At 29.7% G+C, this 7,228-nt stretch overlaps 1 pseudogene; it reads right to left on the bottom strand.

Moving 5' to 3' along the window:
- Positions 1-937: 937 nt before the first annotated feature.
- Positions 938-2,904, bottom strand: LOC121222445 (guanylate kinase 3, chloroplastic-like; annotated as a pseudogene).
- Positions 2,905-7,228: the final 4,324 nt, after the last annotated feature.

Below are 7,228 nucleotides of genomic sequence, written 5' to 3' on the forward strand. Positions count from 1 at the left end.
TGAAATAATATAAAATAGTATATTAATAAAATTAAAATTAAAAAATATATTTTATAAACCAATATTTACTTTTATAAACCAACATAAATATATTCTGCACTTATTATTTATTAATTTACCAAATAATTTTTTAATATAAATTCAACAATTATAAATTTTAGTAATAAATATTAAGTACTTAATTTTTCAATAGTTAAATTTTCAGTTTATTAAACACACCACTCTACCTATTAATATAAATTTATGTGTCCCATGCGTTATTGTAATTAATATAATTTATTTATTATAAAATTATATAATTTTATAATTAAATAATTTTTACACATTATTATTTATTTTATTTACTTAATAAATTATGAATAAATACTCAAAAAAATATAAATGAATTTTATATATCATTAACATCAGTTATTTTTTTTGACTAAATATATAAATTATTTTGTGTTATTAAATAATGCTAATATTGATTTTTTTAATATTTCTATTGTAAAGTTTAAAACTAATATTTGATAAAAAAAAAGATACTAGCAAAATACTAACCCTAAATCTATGAACTAAAGGGAACAACTTCTAATACAAATCTAAAAAAATTAAAAAGCAAATCGCATGCAAAATTTTAAAATAAATTTTCTTTTGAAAGAACTAAAACTGATTTTTCTTTTTTTAATTTATCAATTCAACCTATTCACAAAATATTTGATCCTATGATATCTACTGAATCTTACAGAACACCAAATCTCAATTGAACTATTTCAACCAGTTGATCAGATAGAATCATATTAACACTGTCCTAAACGATAGACCTTGGTCAATGACGGCATTTCTATTCAGGCCGAATGATAGCAAGTAAACAACACACATTTGAGCCAGAAAGATATTAGTAGTCTACAAACGAAAACTGAAATGCAGAGACTGGTAGAACTTTTGAGGCCAAAGGTAAGAAAATTTGATGAAATCTCATACTAAGTTTAGAGTTTGAATCAACAAAATACAACAAAGTTTAACTACCAAGAAGCTGCACAATACCATCAATGAGTCGAGTTGGTAGCAAAAAACTGTGACCTCCTACTTGTAAGGAACATCATCTATCTTAAATTGCTCTTCAACCATCTCAAGAAACAAGAGTGTGATTTGTTACTTAAGCCAGTGCAAGAACAATCATTAATAAGGAAAAAGATTACAAGACGACCAAAGCAAGCAATTCATTCGGAGAAAAGGAAACCAAAATCCAAGCAAATAATGGCACAGTTAGACTAAATGAAATCAAGATGTGTACTGGGTTCAATCGTGTCATTGTGCTGCTGGCACTTCTCACAAGAGAACAGTCAAGTTGAAAGTGTAAAGAATGAAGAAGGATCTTGTTGTCCTTGCTGATAGGATACTGTCACATCATCTCAACTTGGCATCTTCCTACTATTGGTTTCTACTTGTCATCCTTTCATTTTGGTGATTTTCTGATGCCCCAAACAATCAAAACTTTAAACAGACACATTCAGAAACAGCAATGTAGAGCCAACTTTTCCGGGAAAATAAATCTCTCTAACAACTGAAATTGAACTTTTCTATCAGTGTTGTTAAAATGAGCAAGCATCATTCTGTAAACTAATTTACAGCATAACACGTTAACTGTTGTATTACATCTACTTAGTTTCAAAGGGTACGTGTTAGGCAGAGTGCCAGTGCGTCCAACCAGATTTAACAATGCCATTAAAACAAGAATATGGAGCAAAGGAACTCCCAGTTACTACTTGGCCTAAAATGCAGATCTTTACAATATAATGAACTTAGGGCTCAAGAGCCGAGACCTGCTTACATACATGAAACCTCGACAAATTTCTATTTCAGCATGCAGTTTGAAAAAGTGTAATAAATCTTGGTATGATATCATAATGAACCATTGTACTGCTCTTTCATTCAGATTAACCATTCCCAATAACACAGAATTCAACAAGAAGTAAAAGAAACCAAAGTGAAGAAGTCAAAATCTCAAATGAATGGCGTCCTCTGCCTAACCTTAGCCTTCTCAGCATCGATAATAGATCCCACCAAATTAACAGCCTCCTCAAGCTTCCCATGTGCATTCACAACAACATAATCGAATCTCTTAACAAACTTCACCTCTCTCTGGCGGTAGCAATCCTGAGTAGCAATTCCTCCTTACTCTCAGTCTTCCTCTCAATCAGCCTCTCAATGAGCGCCAGCTCACTCTCAGCCACCAAAAATATGAACACCCCAGAATCTCCAAGTGTCTTCCTTAATGTTTCTGCCCCTTGAATGTCTACTCTCAACACAATATCACACCCTTTTGCCATAAACTCTCTTATCTGCTTCTTAGGTATTCCTTTGTAACCACCATAAACTACAGCATACTCCACAAGCTCATCTTTTTCAACCATCGATAAAAACTCTTCCTTTGACACAAAATAGTAATCTTTGCCATCAACTTTACCAGGCCTAATTCCTCTACTCGTAGCAGTAACAACGAAATGAAGATTTTCTCTAACTTCTCTGAGTCTTTTGATGACTGCATCTTTGCCTACCCCACTTGGACCACTTATAACAATGATTAAAGGGTTGGGGGCGCGGCAAATTCGGTCAGAGCTAAAAGAAGAGCCTAGAGAAGACTCCAAAGCACGAAGTAACTCTGGTTTAGAGACTTTGTCAAGGGAAGGAAAGGAATAGAACTTTTGGGTATCAGCCATTTTGATGGTTGAAGTGTAAAAGAATGGCCTGGGATGTTGAAAAAGTAGGTTTGTTGGGGAGGAGAAGTGAAAGAGGTTTAGGGTGAAAGAAAGGAGGGAGTCTACGAAACATGAGAGAAGGATTTTGGTTTAGTTGAGATCCGATCGACAAGGTAGACGAGAAAATCGAAAGAGGTTTCCATTGTCGTTGGGTTACTTTGGGAATTTTCAAGCATGGGTTTTGGGTTAAGGAAAGGGGACCTACTGTTAAAGCCCAAAGCTTCCAATCAGGCCGATTCTTTGGACTATTTTTCAATTCCAGAACATCTTTCACTATTTGACTCATGAAGTATATATTCACTTTTTTATTTTGGTAATTTAATTTTTTATAGTCCAATTTAGTATCTAAAATATTATTCTATTATAGTTTTTAGTTCATTTTTTAACAGACGCTAAAATAAATTTGACTAATTAAATCGTGTAACTTGTCATTTTTCATTTTATAATATAATTTTTTTTATTAAAAATAAATATTATATTATTTATTGGTTTTCTTAATTATTAACTTTCCTAAAAATATTGAATTTTCCCTAAACTATAGTCTATGTTTTTTCTCAAACATCGAGCAAGGTAATTTTTCGCACGGTGCGTCTTTCTTTTCATCGTTCGGATTCAAAACGAAGGCTTGGAGCTCATTGAACCCTAAAACCAAATAAGATGAGTTTTCTTCTTTGTGTTGATTTTTCCCTTTTTGGTTTTCTTGTTTCAGTAACAAGCACTTGTTAGCTAGTGTTAGCAATTGAGGACTTGACAAAAATAAAGCATATAGAAAACAAGATTATGGTCTCTTCTTCTTCTTCAAAGTGTAACCCAGAAATTTTTTTATTTTAAGAATTAAAAACATTTAATTATTTAATGGAATTAGTGGATTTTTATCTTTTTGGTGTTAGGATGCTGAAGAAGAAGAAAGATTTGATGGTGAAGAATTACCCAAATGAAGATGAAGAATTATCAAATGAGATGAGTTTTGATGAAGGAGGACAAGATAAAAGATCAAGAAATACCCAAATGATTCTTGAAATTTTGTTAAAAATATTTAATTATTTTTTTATCATTTTTAGATTTTCAAGATTTATATATATATTTATTTTTATATTTTTAAAATTTTATATCACTGTTGTTTGAACCAGACCATACTAGTTGGTCAGACTGAGAATTGGTTTGGAAAATGACTTTGAATCGGTTAAATCGAGAACCGGTGCAAATTGGTTGAACCAACTAAAAATCGATTGAATCAGGATTTTTAAAATTTTTTAATTTTTTAATAATTTTTTAATCCGACTGATTGGACCGGTCAAACCAGCGAACTGATGGCCTGATCGGTTTGACCAATGATCCAGTTTAAAAAACATTGGTTTATATATATATTTAATAAAAAATTATATATTTTTATAAAAGAAAGATGTGGTGGGATTTGATTGGTCACCATTTTTTTAACTTATGTTAGTAAAATGGACTAAATACTATAACATAACGATACTTTAGGTACTAAATTAGATAAAAAAAATTAAGTATGATAGAAGGAAAAAGAATATACTTTAGAAGTCAAATAGTGATTTTAGCTTTTCATTTTAGTTTAATACAAATAAAAGCACTCCAAATATTTTCAAAACATCAATTAAATTCATCTGAATCTTTTAAGATTCACCCAATTAAGTTTTTCAATCTACAAAGTTCATCAATTAAACCTTTTGTCCGTTAGATTTAATGAGTGACCATTAAATTCTAATGGTCTTGCTAACATGGCCATTAACTGTCGTTTAGTCAACCATTGTAAATCTGATGTGGCGGCCCATGTCAATAATGATCATTGATATTACAGTACAACACGGAGACTTGAGTGAGTTGTTTAACGACTTGAAATTTCTAATATTGAATTTCATGAAAATTTGATAATATAATGTAAGGTTTAACGAGAAATACTTTTTTGGGTGGTGAATTTAATATCTGAAATTCTAATTCTAGAGTTGAGAACTTATTATTGGTTTATTTTATTTTTATTTTAGCTAATGGGTCTTGATTGAGCTTGGATTAAATTGTAAAGAGAGGTGAGATTGACTTAACTTAGATTTAAAGATTGATTTGGAAAATGGAGAAACTTAGAAGCATTTATGTGGGCATTTTACAAAAGAGTAATATTTGCATTTTCCTAATATTCCACTGTTGAAAAAGTTAGGGGTGAGTAAAACTCGTTTTGATTTGAAAAATTAAAAAAAATCAAATTTTGAATTAATCGAATTGAGTTTTTTGGTTTCTTTGAGTCAACTCAAATAAGTAATCCGATTTTTTGAGTTTGAGTCGAGTTGAATTTTACAATTCAAATAAATTAAATAATTCAAACAACAAATTGGTGTAAATATCCATTTGGTCCTTCTCAATTTCGAAAATGAGCAAATTGATCCATCTCAACAAAAAATAATTAAAATAATTTTCAAAAATTCTAAATATTTATAAAAATTCTAAATTTTCATATATATATATATTAAAATTATAAAGATTAAAAACAAAATTAAAAATTCTTAAAAATTCTAAAGAATATATAAAAAAATCTAAAATAATAATTTTGAAGACCTAAACAAGTAAATTACTAATTTAAGTTTATCATACTAAAGGATCTTAATTTTCCTCTTATTTTTCTTAGTAATAGCTTTCAAATATATATGGTTTCAAAGTTATGCCTTTTAACATTGATTTAATTATATTGTAACAATATTTTAATTTGACATGTTTAATTTTTTCAAATTTAACTCGAATAATTTCACTTGATTTGATTCAATTTGAGTCAATTCAAATTCCATTTCACCCTGTTCAATTTGAAAAAAATTAAATTAAATTAAGATGATAAAATAAGACTCGACAACTCGAAATTTTTTCAATCAATTTGTCTCAATTTGATGGAGCACAACCTTCAATTTTTTTCTTTATGCACATTGTTGGAAAACATAAGCAGAAAACCATTTTTTTCTTTTTTAATTTTTAATCATTTTTTTTTCTTTAGCACCAAATCAGAAGTGGGGAACACATTTTCTTCAGTTTTAGAGTGATTCTAACATAACCAAATTGATTTTGAGATGTCGAAATCAAAGCCCAAATTTCTCATAATTCTAAAATTCTGAAAAAAAAGAGAGTAGCAGTAAGTTTTTGGTTTTAATCACGTTTCTAGACTAGTATCGAAGTTGTTATATGGTCGAAATCAATTTGGCTTCGTTGCTCTATGCTCATCTTGTTGTTGTATCTTGGAAGATAGTCGACCAACATTTCTCCAGACCAAAGGAGTGGCTAAATCTTTCTTAAGGAAACTGTGAAAACATGCCTCAACTACCAGTCCATTTTTCCTGCCTACCTACGAGTATAATATTTCAATCCAGTCTTTATTTTTGTTTTTCAGATATATAAGCAACAAATAATGACCATTATATCACAACCCAAGCTTTGTTATGCAATGTTCTAAAAATATCCTAAAAATGAAAATGTATTCACTTAATTACAACAAATTAATTCTATTTAGAGGCCTTAAAAATAACTCTTTTCAAGAGAGTTATCACACCCCCAAAGTCATAATTTTATTCAAATAATGCTACTATAACCTAATTGCATTTATATTTCAATTATTCTACTTTTAAAAAGTCATTTTCAACAACTATCCTATGCTAAATATGCCTAAACAACTGCCACCCTATTTTCTAAGTTTACAAAAAAGAGTTATTATCCTCATTGAACATCATTGATAACCATATACTCATGTAATCTGACAGTTAAATGGCAATTAAACGTTATGAGAATGCAGTATATATGTACTACACACCCCAAACGAAAGGGATGCATTGTCCTCAATACATGAAATGACAAAGTAAAATTAATAAAAGTTATATGAATGCAAGAAATAGATAAAAACTAGAATGATGGATCATGAAAATATAAAAATCAAAGCTTGGAGGGGAAAGAGATTACTTCACTTGGGTTGGGTGGATTTCTTTATGGCTTTCTTGTAACGTTGTGGCCTATCCTGGTCATCATTGTCAGCTTGAATGGTTTTACTAGCAACCTTCTTAAATCTTTTTCTCTTAAGCTAGTTGATGGACACCTCTTCCTCATCATCATCAGAATCAAACTTTGTGATTTTATCAATTAGTTGATGAACCGCACATTCCTGGGCAATCATAGAAGCCTTGGATTGTGGTTAAAGGTGTAAAAGTGGAGTTCTATTAGTTAAATATATTAATTAGTTATGAAATTTAAATACGAGTGGACTTAGATGGTAATTAGACCATTTATGTGGTTAGTGGACATACATGGCATGGTTTTATTGAAATTATTAAAGTTTTTAAAGGTTATTTTGGTAATTTGGTAAATAAAGGTTAAATTAATTAAAACAATAAATCATTCATCTTCTCCAAATGTTCTCTTCACCGAATATTGAAGGATAGAAAGCCATTTTAGGGTTCTTTCATTCGGCTACAATAATTGCTAGCATGTAAGTGTCATTT

Source organism: Gossypium hirsutum, chromosome D10 (genome assembly GCF_007990345.1).
Source record: "Gossypium hirsutum isolate 1008001.06 chromosome D10, Gossypium_hirsutum_v2.1, whole genome shotgun sequence".
In the NCBI taxonomy this organism is placed as follows: domain Eukaryota; kingdom Viridiplantae; phylum Streptophyta; class Magnoliopsida; order Malvales; family Malvaceae; genus Gossypium; species Gossypium hirsutum.